Here is a 21,307-nt window from a genome sequence, read left to right as displayed (position 1 = left end):
AAGCATTCCACTCACCTCAGCCTCCCAAAGGCGCGGGATTACAGGCCGAGCCACCGAGCCCGGCTAGTGAAGTGGTTTGAAAAAATTATTATTATTCTCATTTTGCAGATCAGGAAAATTAGCCATAGTAAAAAGGCAATGCTTAGTAAAGCTAGAATTCACATCCAGATTGACTCCAAAACCAAAGTTTTTAATCATTGTGTTATTCCATACCCACCTTCTAGACCCCATGATAACTTGTTTTAGCATTTTGTGAGTCATAGTTAAAAATTTTGTTATACTAAGTAAACAGAATCTATCCTTAGACTCCCAAATAAATTTAATATTAACACAAAGAATCAAATCATTCTAAATTTACATATGATTCATTTATTAATATCTCATAAACAAAATGAGATTTCACAGCAGTGACTTCTTGGAGAAGTTTCCCAAACATGAAACGGACCATTTCAGTGTGTCATTTAAATATTTTTATTGGAATTTTGACCCAAGCATCAGTAGTTTTTATGCTTTTTTTGCCCTAATTTTGCTTCCTAACATTGCAAATCATAAATAGTAATTCTATCCTAATGCTTTTAATCTGATAGTGTTTAATTGTCATGGTTACTGAAAGTACAGATTTGCTATCTGTAATAAACAAGATGTCTACTAAAATATTATTAAAATATTTGTAATTTCCAGTTTTAAATTCAAATTGTTTAATATAAAAGAATTTTTTATAGCTAAAACATTCCCTTGTATATTATGTTTATACATTGAGTACAACATATTTTAGTGAAAAATGTTTTTAAACATTTTTCTAATGGATTGATTTACACTGTCTTTCTTTTGGTCTTCGTATATTATCTTGGAGATCATAACTTTTTGGCTACTAGAAAATTAACATAGTTTTTCTAAAAAAGTTTTATTCAAATTTTGGTTTACACACAAGTTGAATGGTGATAAACCTAAGACATTTACCTTAAATAAAGTACTATATTATTTTATTAATTTTTTTCTCCTTTTTAATTAAAGAATAATAGAAATGCAGAAAATGTTTGCCTCAGTGAGCTGTAACAAAGTTTTCTTACCTGTGAAATCAACATTCAGTTCAGAGTAAAGTATCTTGTCAGCATTCAAGAACACTTTCCAGCAACCCCCATCATTACCACCATGTTATTCCTCAAAGATGACCACCCTTCTGACTTGTAAGGCCATACAATAATTTTGCCTGTTTTTGAAATTTATGTAAATGGAATCATGAAGTATGCATTTTTTGGTATCAGATTTCTTTTGTTCAACATTTTTAGTGAGATGTATCAATATTCTTGCATGCAGTAACAGTTCATTTTTATTGCTCTATAGAGTTCCATTGTATGAATACCCTGCAATGTACATATTCATACTGTTGTTGAACATCTGGGTTGTTTTGAGTTCTGTTTTATTACTAATAGTTCTTCTATGAGCATTCACTGTTGTATGTGTCTTTTGTAGTTATATGCTTATGCATTTTTGTTGCAATATGCCTAATTAAAATTGCTGAGTCATAGGTTATGTTTAGTTATCATTTTGGTAGAAATTGCTAGTTTTTCCAAAGTGGTTGTGTCAATTTCCAATCCAATCTGCACTGGATCAGATTTCCAGTTGCTCCTTACCTTTGCCAACATTTAGTATTAATTGTCTTTTAATTTAAATCATTCTGCTGAATGTGAGTGTGTGTAGGCATACCTGATTATAGTTTTAATTTACATTTTCTACACGAATACAAAATTGAACACCTTTTATATGTGTTTTTCCCATTTGGATAACTTGTTTCAAAGTGTTTGCTCAAAAGTTTTCTCTGTTTTACTATTGAGTTATCAGTCTCTTATTTATAGATTCATAGGAGGTTCTCTATATATTCCTACTTTGAGAATATTTGCAAATATCTTCTTCCACTCTGTGATTTTTCCTATCATTCTCTTAATGTAGCAACAGATTTTCTCAGTTTTAACAGAGTGCACAATTAGTGTTTTGTTTAATAAATCTTTCCTTCAAACAAAGTCATGGAGGTAGTTTTTCTGTACTGTCTCCTACACAATGTATTGTTTAATATTTCACCTGGAGCTAATTTTTGTGTGTAATCTGACTTTTTTTCTTATTAATGTGGACATAAAATGGATCCAGAACCATTTATTGAAAGATTATTCTTTCCTCCATGTTTTGATAATGTTACCTTTGTGATAAATCAAGTATCCATGTATGAACAGATCTATTTTTGAATGTTCTATTCTGTTTTATTGTTTTGTCTATCCTTGTGCACACAGTCCTAATTGCTGTATACTTAAAATAGGTTTGACATTTGCTAGAGTAGGTTATCCTTCATTATTCTTAAATTGTCTTGAATATTATTGAATCTTTGCCTTTCTATATGAATATCAAACTTAGTCCGTTAATTTCCATAGAATCCCTGCTGAAATTTTGATTAAGATGGCACTGACTCTACCAACCGATTTGAGGGTAATTGATATTTTAAACAATTTGAGTCTTCCAATTTGTGATCATGACCAATATGTCACTTTATTTCATCTTTTAAAGTTTTTCTAAAGAATGTTTAAAGTTTTACATGTAATAATCTTGCAAATCTTTTGTTAGATTTATTCTTAGGTATGTGCTTTTTTATGCTATTGTAAGAACTATAATTTCTAAATTTTAGTTTTTAAAATTTAGTTTTAAAATCCTGTTATTAGTGAATAGAAATATAATTTTTATAATGTTGACATGTACACTTGTAAAATTCACTTAGCAATATTATTAATTTCTCTGTTGATTTCTGATTAATTTTCTAGGTACTCTATAATCACCTAAGTTAATTTCTTTCTGCCCAATCCTTGTAACTTCTGATAATCATGACTTACAGTATTAACTAAGATCTCTGGTACAATGCTGAGTAGAATTGGTGATATATGATATTCTTGTCTCAGTCCTGATTTCAAAAAATTTTTCAACATTTCACCATAAGTATTATATTGTTCATAGATAACCTTTATCAGGTTAGGGGAATTCCTTCTTTTTTCTATTTGTTAAAAATTCAGATTATTAAATATTTTAAAATGTATTGCCATGACCATGTGATTTTTTTTCTTATGTTATGTTACCACAATGAATTACATTGATAGATTTTCCAATGTTAAACTTGAAATTCTGGAATAAAATTAACTTGTTCATGATTCACTTAGTACCCATTATTTATATTGCTGATTAGATTTGATAATATATTTTTTAGGATTTTCATTTTTTTAATGTTTTTTGAAATTTTTATGTCAGAATTTACTGTCAAGTTTATGCAGGATAAACTAATTAAATGAGTTGGGATATATTTCTGCCTTTTCTATTCTGGTAAGACCTGTCAATGATCTAGTTTATTTCTTTCTTAAATATTCTGCAGAATCCACTGATAAAGTCATTTGACACCTGCATTTCTTTGAGGCAGTATTTTAAATTAAAAGCAATTGAAAAAGTTCAATTGCTTTAGGATTTATGAGTCTATTCCTATTTTTTAATTATCTTTTTTGGTAAGTTTTATTTTTTCTAGGAATTTGTTCATCTGAATTTTCCAATTTATTAGATACTATTTTTAAAAATAACTTTATCTTCTTATAGCTATAAGATATTTAGTGATTACTCTTTTTGATGATTTAAATCCTTCCATAAAGCTTACTATTTGTGAGATTTTTTATATATTTTAAAATTATTTATGCATGCAATATAGTTTCAAATAGATTGATATTGCTACAATCAACACTGCATCATACTATATGCAATGTTCTGCCAATTTTAAAACATTACTGGATTTTTTTTTTTTATTTCCACAGGTTATAGTGCTAAAACATTCTTTTTAGTACTTGCATAGTATCCCTTGGCATAAAACACAATTTATTTATGTTTCGCTGTTGGAAGTTTGGGTTGTTTCTGATTAAAAAAATAATACCACAAGAACATCATCCTATATATACTTTTGTTAGAGAAATATTCCTGATACATTTCCAGAGTAAAATTGCTAACCAAGAAATACATTTTCTTTTACAGATTATTGATATTTTTAAGTTGCCCTTTATAGGGATTGTAGTAATTTATAATCCTAGCAGTATGAATAAGAATGTTTACTTTTGCATATCCTCTGTAGTATTATTATCAATCTTTCAAAAATATTTAGATTTTGTGTTTCCAAATCAAACTGTTACTGAGTAAATTATATCAATGAAACATCACTGTGTACTAACAACATCATAGAATTTGGTATTTCCCTATAGATTACATTTTGCTATTTTATATTAAAATATTTCAATTATTTTTGGAATTGTAAAACATTTCAGTTTAAGTGGATCCTAAGTGTTTCTTTAGAATTCAAATACTAAAACTTCCCTGCTTTCATTGCTATTTTTAGTGTCATAGCTTTTCAATAGATAAAGATTTAAATCTATATTCTGGCACTTAGTAGATATGTAATCTTGGAAAATGTATTCAGTTTCTTTTACTCTGAGTGGTTTCATTTTTTGAAGTTGGAAAAATAGATATGGAAGTAAGTTTTGTTGTATTGTCTATCATTTGATTGTTTTCCAGGTTCGATTTAGATAATTAGACTACTTATGTTGGTGCCTCTTTCTGACTTACATATTTATGATCCTCTCAAAACTGCTTGTTCTTCAATGATAAGAATTTCTAGAAATAAAAAGGGACCTGTTTCCTATGAATAATCTACAAAACAATCCCCTCTGCTAGCTAGAAATGGAAAGAAATATTATGAATAATATTTCTTTCCTTCATGTATATTGTATTTTTAAATGGGTGAATGGTAAGAGAGAGGAAGAGAACAGAAACACAAATCTACTATACGGTAGACATTACATTGGAGATATAGTAATAAGTCAAAATTTACCCCACCTTTAAGGAGCTGCTAAGCTAAGTGTGAAAAATAGACAAAAAGATAATTCAAAACTGTGGATAAGTGCTTTGGTGGCAGGAGAGTCAGCATGTTAGGTAAATGTTCAAAGGACAAGTAAAGGTCTGGAACCAAAGAACATCATGACTGGTTCAAATAACAGAAAGAAATCTAATATATGGTAGAGTATAATTTATACTGAAGCAAAACACGTGACTAAAGAAAGGAATTGCAGAGCAAGAAAGCTCTTATAAAAACTACGTATCTTGCCGGGCTCGGTGGCTCAGCCTGTAATCCCGCGCCTTTGGGAGGCTGAGGTGAGTGGATTGCCTGAGCCCGCGGGTTCGAGACCTGCCTGGCAGCGAGACCTCATCTCTACAATAAATCAAAAAATCAGCCAGGCGTGGTAGCGCATGCCTGTAATTCTGGCTACTTGGAAGGCTGAGGCGAAAGGATCGCCGGAGCCCAGCAGTTTGAGGCTGTGGTGGCCGGGAGCGGCCACTGCACTCCAGTCTGGGCGACAGAGTGAGACTCCAACTCAAAAACAACAACAACAACAACAACAACAACAAAACTATGTATCTTACCATGGGAGCAAAAGTTCCAAGTAAGGCAGTGATTTAGCCAGGTTTCATAAAATGTTCTTTGAGGATTTAATGAAGTGAAAGATACTAGATATGAAAGGACTTTGTCATTTCAAGAATGTTAAGGAAATTAAGTGTAGATTTGAAACATTGTATCTCAGATCATTCTTGATAAGAAAGAAATTTTGTAAAATTGGCAGGCTTATACTCTCCAAACCGTCTCTTTGAATAAGATCCAGTAGTAATTTCATTTTTGACTTTATCATGCTGTTAGGGAGTTTATGAAACTCCTGTTGAGTAATTGAGGACAGAGAATTAAATAAATGTACTGAATCATATATTTTCATCTTAATCTTTTTCATAGCTTCTTTGAGAGCTTGATTTCTGCTAAGACACCAGATTTTTTTTTTAAGCCATAAAAGTTCAGACGCCCTGGACTTAGGATTCCATTCCAAGCCATGGCTGAGAATATCATCATGCTTATTTCTATAAACACATATGGTTTCCTGTTTGCAAACAATCATATCTGTTATGAAGGCATATAAAACAACCATTTACAATATGACTAAATCACTAAAAAAAGATGTACAGTACCACTGGGATTTTAGAGATATTTTAAACGGGTGGTTTTCATAAAATGCTATTCCCTGAAGCTTTCAATTCCTCACATCACCAGACTGAGAATTTTCTTATTGTCTTATTTATTTTTACTATGGTAAAGTGATTAGTTTTAAAGAGAAAAAATTGCCACTGCTATTAGCCTAAATGATTTTATTAGTCATACTGAAATGTTCTCAAAGAATCACTTCTCAGCATGTGTAAAGCTTACACTTGCAATAAAAATCCCTCTATTTTCTAATACTCTGCTGGAATTATATATTAAGAAATCACAAAGAATTACTGACATATAGCAAGTATAAGTAATTTCTTATGTGTTTCTACTTTCTGTTTCCTTGTAATGACTTTGAAGTTCAGGAAAGTGTCATGCTAGGGTATATCGGCAATACTAGTACATTTTTGAATGTCTAAAAACAATTGTAGTTTTCAAAGCCAGTGATTGCTTATTATTTGAATCATTAGATAATTAAAATTTGTCTCTTTTCTTCAGAAGGATTTTGTTTCATGAGAATATTTGCCTTCACAATTGCTTGCAATGTCCTTTGGCTGGACACTGCTATTTGAGTCCTGATTTATTATTTCTGTTAAATGATTGCAACAGGTCTTCAGCTCAGCTGATATATGCTTATCTGCTTCATCACATACTTGCTTGTGTTTGAGGGGGCAAGTGCTGTGGCTTATGGGTAGTAATGGAGAATTGTCCCATCTATCTCAGATCATTAGCTTTTTTTCAGTATTTCTTTATAAAAGACTTTAGATAGAATTCTGAGCAAAAGCAACAACCTTTTTTTTTTTTTTTAAAGCATCTTTGATACTTTAATAAGACAGAAAGCTTTGCCTGTGTATGCACTGTATATCTGGTAAACATCTGGTCATTTTTCAAGATTCCTCTGTGCCACTTCATTCAGGAAGTTTTTCCTGGCCTGACTTCTCCCAGGAAGATTGGCACCTCCTTTATATGTACCCAATTTACCCCTTATAAAATTCTGTCACAGTGCCTGTAAGACTCCATTATTCCTTCTTATATCCATGTCTGACTTTCTTTACTAGATTGTAAGAACAGAGACACTCACCATGCCGTAAATGTCTTTTTTTTTCAAGTGAACAAATAAAATATTTTAGAAGGTTTTTTAGTAGTACTATTCCATCCATATTCTGAAAGTGTCAGAAGGAGACTATCAATTTGGAGCATATTCCCACACTATAGTTGATGTGGTATAGGGGAGTGGTTGTTTTCAATCTTCACAGTTTATAAGGATTATCTAATTGTTGGTAAAAACAAGAAATCCTGACCTTCATTCCTATAGATTCAGGTTCAGTAGATCTGCTATATGACCCAAGAATCTGCATTTCTGACATTATTCTTGGTGTTCGGTCAACTTAGAATTACTGCTTGCAAAATGGAAACATATATATATTTGTCTCAGCACTTGTGCTGAGACTAAGACTATAGAATTGCTTTAAAATACCTAAAGGATCACCATGATGCCAAAGCCATTACTTCTATCATTATGTTCACTCTTTTTCCTCTTTTCTTCTTTACTTTCATTATTTTTTTGTTTTCTGGCAAAAAAAAAATTTTTTTTCTACAAGTATTACTAGCTAATCAGGGCATCCTTTTTCTTTCAAGTTAAACACTAATTTATTTCCATGTACAGAATAGTTTACTGGGCTTGGCCAGACACATTTTTTGATGACATCATGAATGACAAATTTGTCTCTAAAGAAAGTGTTTGATTGTGAAAGGAAGAGCAAAATATGAAGAAGGAACAATATTTTGGAGCCCTTAGTTTCCTGGGCGACCCTTGGAGAGATAGCTTCTAGATCGCTAATTTTAATACAAGATTTGTTTTTTAGCCTACCAAATTCTCAATGTGGCTAGAAATTAAAACATAATTTATGTACACACTAAGAGTAAAGATCATTTGCTCTAATTCTTATATAATTGTTAGCAAAAATCAAAGCCATTATTTTATAATATTAATTCTACTCGGGGTTTTTATTTCTGGGTAGTTTTTTCTGAAATGTAAATTGAATTATGTGCTGAAATTTTAAGTGTAATATGAAGTTACTTTCATTTATTTAATTTTATATTATTGAGAATTTATGGACTATTAATTCTGGCTACATTTTTAGATTGGAAATCAAAATTGTATCTCTAAGATTTTCTATTAACATTTATCCTTTATCTATTGTTTTCCAGAAATATACAGGCATACCTTGGAGATACTGTGGGTTCAATTCCAGACCACTTATTTGGTTCTACAATAAAGAGAAAATCAAAATAAAGCAAGTCACAGAAATTTTCTGAGATCTTAGAGCATATAAGTCTTATTTACACTATACAGTAGTCTGCTGATTGTGCAGTAGCATTATGACTGGAAAAACGTACATACCTTAATTTAAAAATGCTTTATTGCTACAGAATTCTAACATTCATCTGAGCCTTCAGCATATCTTAATCTTTTTGCTGATAGAGGATCTTACCTCCATGTTGATGGCTAGTGACTCATTTAAGGTGGTGGTTCCTGAAAGTTGTGGTAGCTGTGGCAATTTCTTCTAATAAGACAACAATGAATTTTTCCTAATTGATTGATTCATTTGTAGCATCCCTGCTATTTGATAGCATTTTGTCCACAGTAGAATGTCTTTCAAAATTAGAGTGAGGCACTGCCACTGCTTTATTAACTAAGTTTATATAACATTCTAAATCCTTGGCTGCCATTTCAACAATGCTTACAGCATCTTCATTGAGAGTAGATTCCAATGAAGAAACCACTTCCATAAGAAGAAAATCCCCATAAGAAGCAACTCACCATCTGTTACTGTCTTATCATGAGATTATAGTAATTCAGTCAATTGTACAGGCTCCACTTCTAACTCAATTTCTCTTGCTACTTCTACCAAATCAACATTTATTTCCTCCACTGAAGTTTTAAACACCTCAAAGTCATCCACAAGGGTTAGAATCAACTTCTTCAAAGCTCTTGTTAATGTTGATATTTTGACTTCCTCCTATAAATCATGAAAGTACTTAGTGGCATCTAGAATGGTGAGTTATTTCCAGAATGTTTTTAATTGACTTCTTTCCAGATCCATCAGAGAAATCACTATTTATGGCAGCTGTAACCTTATAAAATGCATTTCTTCAGTAATAAGACTTAAATGACAAAATTACTTCATGCTTCAAGGACTGTGGAATGGATGCTATGTTAGCAGGCATGAAAACAATTATTCTCCTTGTACATCTCAATCAGAACTCTTAGGTACATTGTCAATGAACAGTAGTAGCTGGAAAAGTTTTTTTTGTTTTTCCTTCCTAAGAAGTAGATCTCAACAGTGGGCTTAAAATATTCGGTAAACCGTGTTGTAAACAGATGTGCTGTCATCCAAGCATTGTTCTTCCATGTACAGAGCACAGATAGAGTAGATTTAGCATAATTCTGCAGGGTCCTAGGATTTCTGGAATGGTCAATGAGCATTGGCTTCAGCTTAAAGTCACCAGCTACATTAACCCATAACAAGAGAATTGCCCTGTTGTTTTAAGCTTTTTAGCCAGGGATTGACCTCTCCTCTATATAACTGTCAAAGTCCTAGATGGCATCTCCTTTCAGTATAAGGCTATTTTATTTATATAGATAGTCTGTTGTTTAGTGTAGCCACCTTCATCAATAATTTCAGCTAGACATTCTGGATAACTTGCTGCAGCTTTCGCATCAGCACTTCCTGCTTCAGATTGTATTTTGGTAAGTATGGAGATGACTTTTTTTCCTTAAACCTCATAAACCAGGCTTCTGTTAGTTTCAAACTTTTCTTCTGCAACTTCCTCACCTCTCTTAGCGTACACAATATTGAAGAGAGTTAGATCCTGCTCTGTATTAGGCTTTGACTTAAGGGAATGTGGTAGTGATTGGTCTATCTAGACCACTCAGACAGTCTCCCTATTATCAATAAGACTGTTTTGTTTCCTTATCATTCATGTGTTCACTAAAGTAGTAAGTCATTTCCTTCAAGAACTTTTCCTTTGCATTCACAACTTGGCTAACTGGAGCAAGAGGTCTTGAATCCAGCTTATCTCAACTTTACACATGCCTTTTTTACTATTCTTAATAATATCTAGTTTTTTGTTTAAATGGAGAGAAATGTGAATATTCCTTTCATTCCTACAGCTAGAGACCATTGTAGGGTTATTACTTGGTCTCATTTCAATATGGTTGTATCTCAGGGAATAGGAAAGCTTGAGAAGAGGGAGAGAGATGGGGGAACAAGTGGTCAGTGGAACAGTCAGAATACACACACATTTATTGATCCAGTATCAATTAAGTCTTATATGGGTGCAGTTCATAGCATCCCAAAACAATTATAATAGTAACATCAGAGATCACTGATCACAGATCATCATAGCAGACATAATAATAATAATAATAATGAAAAAGTTGAAATATATTGTAAGAATTCCCCAAATGTGACACAGAGATAGGAAGTGAACACATGCTGTTGAAAAAATGGCACCCATAGATTGCTTGATGTAGAGCTGTCACAAACCTTTAATTTGTAAAAAATGAGATATCTGTGAAATATAATAAAATGAAATTCAGTAGAAAAGGTATGACTGCACTGAAAAATTTCCATTGTATACTCTCTAATCTAAGGTGGTAGGTATTAATGTTGGGACTGCTATTCAATTAAGATATATCTTGAGTACTAACTTTAAGACAGTGTTATAGGTTCATATTGCCCTCTATTTCTAAAAGTAATACTGCAAAAATACTACAGAACTAAGGAATTTCTTGCTAATATACAAGAAAACAGCCAATTTTTCTGGCGATTATTTTATCTTTTTAGATTTTTTAGTGTAATTCACACATAAGCTAGTTATGTCTATTTTTGAATTTTAAATCCAGCCTTTCTTCACAACTCTTTTGGAACATATTCTGGAAGAAGACATTACTACCTGTGTACTAAAACTGTCACTGTGAGGTGAAATGCTTTACTTAAATTTGGCTTCACCTAAATAAGTCTTTAGCTCTGCAACTATCCTTTAAACCTATCTGAGAGAGTGATCTCTGCTCTGTCCTAATTCCACTCCCTCTACCAGTGTTCTGGATCTCAACTTTCCACAACATGAAGGGAAATTATTCTCATGTTCACTTGCTTTCTCTCCTGAGATTTCAATCATTCCCTCTCAACTCTGTAATTCTACTTTCAAATTTCTTGATTATGGTTTTCTCCTAATTTTTCTAGCTTGTTACATTCTTTTCTCTTTCCCTTTCCAGTATTACTAGTTCGTAGTTTCAAAATATTTCCCAACCTTCCAACTTATTATAGTGGAAGAGGAAAGTCAATTTCTATCTCAGCCAATTTCTGTTTCAGGCTTTCTTTTCTTGGGTTTTGGATTATACCCCTGCATGTTTTTAGGACCCTTATTGTGTCTATTATCATCTTTTTCTTAGATCATAAACCTTACCCTTTCTATTGGCTTACTGATGTCAGCATTTAAATATTTCTAATTCTCTTTCATCCTAAAAACACAGAAGAAAAATGTAAACAAATGAAAATCCTTTTCAAACTCTTGCCTTCCCCCAACTACAACAGTCATTTCTTGTCCATTTTGCAAGCACATTTCTTTATTATTTTATTTTTTTAGAGACAAGACCTCACTCTGTTGCCCAGGCTGGAGTGCAGTGGTACAATCATAGTCCATAGTAGTTTGAACTCCTAGGCCCAAAATATCCTCCCACCTCACCCCCTCAGCCTCTTATGCCTTGCTTTTTTTTTGAGATAGGGATCTTGCTATGTTGGCCAGGCTAGTCTTGAACTCGTGGTCTTAAGTGATCCTCTGGCCCTGGCCTCCCAAAGTGCTGGGATTATGGGCATGCACTACCACACCCAGTCTCAAATTTCTTTAAACATTCATCTATGCTTAGTTCACTGTTCTTTGCCTTAAATTCACTCTCTAACCTCTGAAATCTGTTTTTTAATTATTTTGCTAAAACTATACTTTACTAGTTCACTAAAATACCTCTTATTTCAGAAATCCTATGTGTACTTTTCCAATGCTATTTTACTTGACCTTTCAGCAAAAATTAACAGTGTTGAATTTTCCTTCTTGAAAAGATTTTTGGTAACTTTGGATTTATTGTTCAACATATATTTGTTTCTCTTTCTTTCCTACAGTGATAGAGCATACTGCCATACCAGTTGATTTTGTGCTAGGTCATGTGACTTGCTTTGTCAATGTAATAGTAGTAGATGTGGATTAAGCAAAGATTTCAGATGTGCACCTGCCCTTTGACTTAGTTCTTTTTTCTTTTTTTTTTTTTTTGAGTTGGAGTCTCTCTCTGTTGCCCAGACTGGAGTACAGTGGCCGCTCCCGGCCACCGCAGCCTGTCCTGCTGGGCTCCGGCGATCCTTCCGCCTCAGCCTTCCGAGTAGCCGGAATTACAGGCATGCGCTACCACGTCCGGCTGATTTTTTGATTTATTGTAGAGATGAGGTCTCGCTGCCCAGGCGGGTCTCGAACCTGCGGGCTCAGGCAATCCACTCACCTCAGCCTCCCAAAGGCGCGGGATTACAGGCTGAGCCACTGAGCCCGGCTTTGCTTGGTTCTTACACTCTGTCATCTGCCATGAGAAGTACGAACAGGAATAACCTGCTGATCCAAGTAGATTGTGGAGACATCTAAGCAGAGCTGAACTGAATACAAAGCTCAGAGTCAATCACTACCAACCCCATAGAGCATAGCTGGCTCAGTCAAACTGTGGACCCATGAGCAAGAAAGATGAATGCTTGTTATAATTTTGGAATGTTTATTTTGCAGCACTATCAGACAATAGCTGATTGATATAACTCAGTTCCCTGCAATTTTATGAAATCATCTTCTAGGTTTTCCTTTTAAGTTTTAGAAACGATTGTAATATGTTGTAGTTTGTTTGTTTTGTTTTGTTTTGTTTTGTTTTTTTGAGTTGGGATCTCACTCCATCGCCCAGGCTGGAGTGCAGTGGCACACTCACGAACACCCCAGCGTTGACCTGCTGGGCTCCAGCGATCTTTCCGCCTCAGTCTTCTAAGTAGCCGAATCTACAGGCGCGTGCTACCACACTCGGCTAATTTTTGTTTGTTTGTTTTATTGCAGCGATGAGGTCTGGCCAATTTCCCCAGGCTAGTATCGAACCCCGCGGTCTGAGGCAATTCTCTTGCCTCGGCCTCCCAAAATACTGGGATTAAGGCTGAGCCACTGAGCCCGGCCAAATGTTACAGTTTGGATGTTTGTTCCCCCAAACCTCATGTTTGAAATTTGATCCCCAAAGTTAGAGACGGGGCCCAATGGTAGGTGTTTGGGTCACTGGAAGAGGATCCCTTATGGATGGCTAAATGTTGTCCTCACCGTAATGAGTGAGATCTCACTCAGTTAGTTCCCATGAGAGCTGGCTGTTGAAAAGAGCCTGGTACCTCTTCTTGCTCTTTGGCTTCCATTTGGCCATGTTTGTTGCTATATTGGAATACCTAAGGGGGGGGTATTTCATAAAGAAAAGAGGTTCATTTGGCTCATGATTCTGCAATCAGTACAAGAAGCATGATATTGCCATCTGCTTCAGATGGGGCTTCAGGCTGCTTCCAGTCATGGTGGAAGGAGAAGGGGCTCCAGCACTGCATGGAGAGAGAGGCAGGTAGTGAGTGGAGAATTCATTTCAATACCCAGTTCTCAAGGGAATTAAGAGTGAAAACTCACTCCATTCCTGAGAGAATGACATCAAATGATTCTTGAGGGGTCCACTCCAGTGACCCAGACATCTTCCACTGGGCCCCACCTCTAATAACAGCAATCAAATTTTAACATGAAACCTGATGGGAGAAAAAAAATTCAGATCATATCAATTGATATCTATATGTTTATTCAACTTCTAGTTCTTTAGCTTTAAACTTGACCTTTCCCCTGTATAACTTGTCAAAAATACATTAAAACAAGTCCACTTGACAGTTTCACAAAGCATACCAGACTCAATTTCTTGAACATGGTGCCTCAACTCTACAATCCATCTCACAACCACCAGGAAACAAAAAAATCAAAAAACAATTCTCTACTATTATTACAAAAATTAGCATGAGGTTATAGTTTATTGCATTTTTGCCTTTAAATACATATTCTCATTTAATTATAACAACAGCTCCATGGGGACATGAAATCCAATGAAGTTAAGTAACCTGCCTATGATCAATAACTAATATGGAGTTGAACCAGGTCAAATGCAAATCTGTCTGACTCTAGCGGCCACATACTACAGACCTATTTACTACATTTTGTGTGTTGCTTATTGAAAATATAATTTAAGGGCCAAACTTTCTTTTCAAGGATGTTGTGCTTCATGTATATATTATCCATCCAGCAATAACTATCACTGCTTTTGAAAGAGAAACTTCCTTGTTATTTTCCAAACAAGTCATCTACTTGATTGCTTCTGTGTCTATTCATGCTATTTTTCTCACTAATGGTGCCCTGTCTCTTTCACATTTATACAGGTTCTCCCCTTCTTTCATTTAAGGCTTAAGATTTCTGTAAAAGATCCTTAGATTTTTTCCAATGATGCTAGTCAATTTCTTAAACTCCTATAGCACAATTTTTGCTTAATTATATATTAATTAAGATTTATTGCAAATTATCTGAAAGGTACTGATCTTAATCATATGAAAGTTTTCACTCTCTATATAGAAACAGTCTATCTTAAAGGAAAAATTTAGTTGGGATTATGCAAGTAGAATATCACTAAAATGTAATTCTTGTATATTATTTGATGTTTTTCATATTCTAACTATTTTAGCTGTCCTTTAGCACAAAGACTGTATGGTCAACTTATTTTTGTGTCCATTTGAAAACCAACTGCATTTCATTAAAGAATTATTAAATTAACTGAGTCTTTTATTTTTAACACCATATTATGGCTTTTAAATTTTGCTGCTCTCAAAAATATAATTGAGTTGATTTATTATATCATCTGGAAAAATATTTATCTCCCTCAAATCATGGATTGATATAGTTCATGGATGTAATTGCAGAACTTTATTTATTTATTGAGTGGAAATTTAAATAAACTGGCAGTTGGCCAAAATCAAAACTGTTATCCCAAAGAGCTTATTTATCAGGGTTGTTATCAAACTTGTTTATATAATACTAAATAAAATACATTTTAAAAAAGTAGAATAGATATACTCAGTGATTTCTCTTTCTTTATGCTAGTAATCTCTTGACTATTTGACATTTTTGTGGATTGATTTTTCTATTTATATAGAATGGCATAATACTTGTAGATGGCTTAGTACAATTTTCCCCATCCCCCAAAGCATTTGACTAATGAATATGCTGGGGAAGCTGTGCTGTAGTTGTTATGTTTTTAAGGTACTATCACATTGAAAATGTGCCATAAGGCATAAGAAAAGAAACTCAGTTATGTATGGAGAACTGAGGGATTCTATATGTAGCTGATAAATGAAAAAATAAATAAAATGTCCAACCCAAACTGCTTGTGCTTTGTTACTATGAGAACCATTTAGAAATAAAGTCATATGTCTTTTTCACATTTAGTTCTCAATTATTTGATACCACAATCTTACTTTTTTTCTTGGTATTTTAAAATTATACTCATCCCTATTTTTCACTGCTAAGGGGAACAGGATGAGGTCAAGTGACCTCTCTGAGTAGTAATTGGGATTCTTGTGACCACTGCAAAGATCTCTTTCTCTATCTATGTGGTAAGAGATGGGAATGACTAATGCCCTTAGGCTGTTGTTAGAATTCAGAATACTAACTAAAAAAATTTAAACTTTGATCTTTGAATTTTAGCTTTGAACTTTTTGAATTTAAACTTTGAACTTTGAATATAAATACGTGATCTAAAGTTGATATAAAAATTTAGAAATTAAGCCGGACTCGGTGGCTCAGCCTGTAATCCCACGCTTTGGGAGGCTGAGGTGAGTGGATTGCCTGAGCCCACTGGTTCGAGACCCGCCTGGGCAATTTGGTGAGACTGCATCTCTACAATAAATAAAAAAAATTAGCCGGGTGTGGTAGCGCACACCTGTAGTTCCAGCTACTTGGAAGGCTGAGGTAGAAGGATCGCCGGAGCCCAGCAGGTCGAGGCTGCGGTGGCTGGGAGTGTGCCACTGCACTCCAGTCTGGGTGACAGAGTGAGACTCCACTAAAAAAAAAAAAATTTTAGAAATTACCAGTTGTTTCATTTTTATTTGGATTATCCGTGTAATAGATATTTTCTACTTAAAAGAATAATTGAGAGTGACTTATTACCTTGCCTGTTCAAAACAGACACATTAAAGATTTTTAGAATTTCAAAAAGGATATGTGCACTTTCAACATTAGTAATCTCAAGAAAGTCATGCAATTTGGGCACCTCATTTAAAAAATGTAATGGTATGGATGTTTCTGGAATTAATGGGCTGGGGAGTAGCAACTCTCAACTCATATGAAGGATCACATACTACTAAATAACAGCACCTCGCCCCATCGTTCCAGTCCACACATGATTAAAATGTTGATTATTTGTGAAGTTATGCTAGCCATTTTATTAGAAAATAAAATAATCCTTTATCATCAAGATACTCTCATGCTTTATATCTTCAAAAAAAAAAAGATTGAGGTCAATATTATATATTACTTGTTTTAAGAGGTGACACTTGGAATCTTCTCTAGACTGTCATTTATTCAATTTTGAAATGATTATTTTATACAATGTCAGGGCTCTCAGAAATTCTATTTATTATGAATTTCTTTATAGACATGTATATAGCAACCAAAATGCAACGTTATACTTTAGTCCGCTAAAAGTGAGTGCATCATGTTAATATTCTGCAGCTTTTTGCAACTTTTGGATTTTGTCCTATGCAGCTCCCAGGGGATTCTCATTGCCTCAGGATCTGCTGAAACAAAATATGCCTTCGATATTAAACTCTAGGTTCTGTGTATGATACACTCACTCAAAAATAAACTGCAAATGTTTTGTTTCTTCCAAAAGAGGTAAATATTGATCTTTTTAAACTAGAACTTCATCAAGTCCTCATGGTTATTCTGCAGCTGATGGAAGAAATTTCCTCTGCTAGAAAACTATTTGTAAAGCATTGTTGTAGAAAAATGAAAACAGATGCAGAAAGGAAAGAGATAATATCTTGGATTAAAAAGGAATGTCATTTGCTTTAGATATCCTGTAAATCCGTAATTCCTTAATATGAATGTGCATTGAGCGTCACTGGACTCATTTGTTGAAACATATTTCTTGGACCCACTATCAAGATATTCTGATTCATTAGGTCTGTAGTGGGCTCTGATAATTTGCATTTTAACAATTTCCCAGGTGATGGTGTTACTGCCTTTTTTTGAGAACCTCCTTTCGAATAGCACTGCCCTGAATAACTTTTGTACCAACACTTCTTTGTTAACTGGTAACTCTTACCTTTATAAAATGATAATTACACCAAGACAATTAATAAATGGGAGAAAATAACAAAACAGCTTAGTTTATACATAGGCTAATACCACATTAGCAGGATTCTTTGCCTTGATTTGACATCACCAATACATTTTTTTCTTGTTATTAAAAAAACACACAAACATAATCTTCTGGGACCTGATTTTATTAACCTTGTGTTGGAGAAAAATATTAACATTCCTGTGGTTTTAAAGAAATAAATCTATTAGAGTATCAAGTTTTTATTACAATCAAACCTGGGAGGAGCCTAGTGGAACACCTCTGATATTTTTTCATTAACTGATTTCAAACCTGTTATCATCTAACAGTTAGAGAATATGGGGGCTAATATAATTTACCATGACAAATAACTAGTAAATGTACCCTTGAGATGAAGGATTAAATTCCACAGATATTTCTAATATTTGAAAGTCAGAATGGTAGAGTGATTCACAACCTTAGCTGGATATTGAAATCACCTAAGTAGCTTTAACAATACTAATGCCTGGGCGCCACCATGCAGGCATTCAGATTTAATTTGTTTGGGGTTGGGTCTTGACATCGGGAAATGGGTTTAGGAGAATGGTTAAGGAGAGAAGTGCCAGCAGGAAGACAATTACCATTTCTGAAACCTAATTTTCATATGTCAGGTACTACATGAAACATTTTATAATTATTGTCTCTAAACCTCACAAAACCTCAAAAACGTAGCCTAGAAAAAAAACACTAAGGAAGGAGGCTTAAAGAAAGGGATAAGTTTTTCTATGGTTGTTTAGTAAGGGAGGGCTGGCTATTATAGCACAAGTCAAGGGGCCCGGCATCCATTTTTCTCTGTTTTCTTGCAAGAATACTAGATACTTTCCCTCTCCCTCTCTCTCTCTCCCCCTCTCTTTCCTTCCCTCTCTTCTATCTACTCCATTTGTCCCTCCCTCCCTTCCTTCTTTCCTGGACAAAAGGGACTCCATCTTTAAATGCTAATCCTTCATGTTGACTTCTGGTTAGCTGCAGTCCCATGAATGCCTCCTGATTTCTACTTTATGTAGTGTCTCTAGTAGAAGAACATGTACTCCTGCTTTTAGACCAAGCAACCCTGATGTTATTGTAGACATTATAGGCTATAATGCATATAGCATTCTTGCCTGTTCTTGAGAGTTGTCTTTAATTGTCTTGCAGAGAGCACACATATTCTTTCCCCGTGGTATATAAACCCTGGGTCTAGGCAGTAACAATGTGGTGGGCTTCTTCTGCATTTGGGGTCATTTTGTATAGATAGCCGTTTCATGGAACACTCCCTTTCTCCCTTTCTCCCACCTCCTTCCTTCCTTCCGTCTTCTCTCCTTTCTTCTTTTTAAAAACGATCTAAAGCCGGCTCGGTGACTCAGCCTGCAATCCCTTGACTTGGGAGGCTGAGGTGAGTGGATTGCCTGAGCCCGAAGGTTCGAGACCCACCTGGGCAACTTGGCGAGACCTCATCTCTACAGTAAATCAAAAATCAGTGGTGCATGGTAGCCCGCGCCTGTAATTCCGGCTACTCGGAAGGCTGAGGCGGGAGGATCGCCGGAGCCCAGCAGGTGGAGGCTGCGGTGGCTGGGAGCGGCCACCGCACTCCAGTCTGGGCGACAGAGTGAGACTCCAACTCAAAAAATAAATAAATAAATAAATAAATAAAAACGATCTAAATATCTTGAGATAAGAAACAACATCTAACAAATGTTAAAAGTGCCATAAAGAAGCAATGTATACTCCATAAAGGAGCAATGTATACTCCATAAAGGAGCAATGTATGCTCCATAAAGGAGCAATGTATACTTCAGAATATAGACTCAATACCTGTGATGAGTAAAGCTTTGCCTACTACCTTGGTGTTGGACAGGGCAAATACAAATGCATCCAGAGATGAAGACACTAGCTGCATTTCCAAGCGTATCTGAAACTCTTTGACTTAGGTTGCAGTGAAAAGGGCACTGGAAGATAGGTCATCTAGAATCAGAATTTGGCAATGATTATTGCTGTAATTACAGTGAAACCATCTGTGATCTTGACACATGGTTATAGGGACAAGATGAGGATTAATTTCTGACACTAAGAATAAGTGTACCACATCAGATGGGACGCTAGAAATACTTTCTTCTCTGATGTTAAGAAAGACATGTAGAAATTGATCCACTTACAAACAGATAAATATAATCTACTCTCATATGTAATATAGTAATAAGTTTACAATTACAAAGCTCTTTTGTTTAAATAAGATGTTTTATAATCTGATTTAATCTTCTCAACATCTTTTCAGAGCAATGGGGAAAAAGAAAATGGTTATGCATTTATAGGTATGCATAGAGGTTTTTGTATACATTTTTATATAATCTTCACAGCTAGCCAGAAAAGTTATCTTATTTTCCCATTTTACAGGAAAATTTCAGAGAGGAGAAATAACTTGGTCACAGTCATTGATCTGGTAACTGCTGGAGACTGACATCAAAACCTGGACCTAATACAAATAAAAAGTTTGACTTAGATCTTTCTCCTCACTCTCATTGATTTTAACAGTCAATTTTATTGAGCTGAAACATAGTTGAACCTTGAATAGAAACAATTATTTATTTTACCTAAATGTATATATAGACAATAAAATCAATAAAGGGCATTCATTCAACTAAAATAATAAATCAATTAAACTAAACAAAAATGAACATTGAGCTACTTTTCATATGAAGAACTTAGGACAAAGTCATAGAATATAGCTATATTCTTCATATGCACTGGTTTTTCAATTAAAAAAATCTTTCTTGATTTAAGTTCTGGAGTAAACTCTTCCTTAGACATCAGTTAGTCATGCAAATTGACATTTATGATGAGAATCTCTGCTCATCAACTGGGTGTCAGTATTTGTAAATAAGAAATTATCTTCAAAAGAACTTTATTTCTTCTATTTCAAGTCAATTTATTGTTGCTCTGAAGGAACTTTATAATTTTATGAGAGAAGTAGTTTGACAGCTCTATGAAAAATATAGTTTTGTTTTTCTTGCATGGTTTTGGTTGAAGCTTTAGAAATGCAAGCATTGTTGGATAAAACCTCTCTTGTTAGCTTGAGGCATCTAGTGGATTAGGGGAAATTTATTTAGTAGTGTTTCAGCAAAATCAGAGCCTTCTGAAAAGTTATTGTGCCCATGACTTCTTGTAAAACTATGTTTGTCATTTTTAGTTCTATATTAGTCATTCTTTAATCAGCTTCAGAACTACTAAGTAAAATGAGATTTTTTTTTTTTTTTTTTTGGTAAATAGGTCGCATATTTTATCTTTCAAGAAGAAAGATTCTACATTTTTAATTGAATGACTTATAAGAGCAATAGTTTAGGTTTTAATTTTTCTCAGTATTTTATTCATGTTTTAATATGGAATTGGGCCTGTTTAATCTTTTTTTTATCCTATCTGATGGATTGTCCCTTTTTTTTTTTTTTTTTTTTTTTTTTTTTGAGATGGAGTCTCACTCTGTCACCCAGACTGGAGTGCAGTGGCCACTCCCAAGCCACCGCAGCCTTGACTTGCTGGGCTCCGGATCCTTCTGCCTCAGCCTTCCAAATAGCTGGAACTACAGGCGCCCACTACCATGCCCGGCTAATTTTTTTTTTTTTAATGTATTGTAGAGATGAGGTCTCGCCAAGCTGCCCAGGCGGGTCTCGAACCCGCGGACTCAGGCAATCCATTCACCCCAGCCTCCCAAAGCGTGGGAT

General features: G+C 34.3%; 1 protein-coding gene across 3 annotated transcripts in view; it reads left to right on the top strand.

Annotated features, from left to right (window-relative positions):
• The window catches only part of CNTN1 (contactin 1), a 370,935-nt gene that overhangs the window by 8,004 nt on the left and 341,624 nt on the right, over positions 1-21,307 (top strand). The gene's annotated exons all lie outside the window — the stretch shown is intronic.

Source organism: Carlito syrichta, unplaced genomic scaffold (genome assembly GCF_000164805.1).
Source record: "Carlito syrichta isolate Samal-C Ts95f unplaced genomic scaffold, Tarsius_syrichta-2.0.1 Scaffold103341, whole genome shotgun sequence".
NCBI classification, from domain to species: Eukaryota; Metazoa; Chordata; class Mammalia; order Primates; family Tarsiidae; genus Carlito; species Carlito syrichta.
The sequence above is the reverse complement of the archived record's forward strand: the minus strand, read 5'-3'. Positions and strand labels throughout refer to the sequence as shown.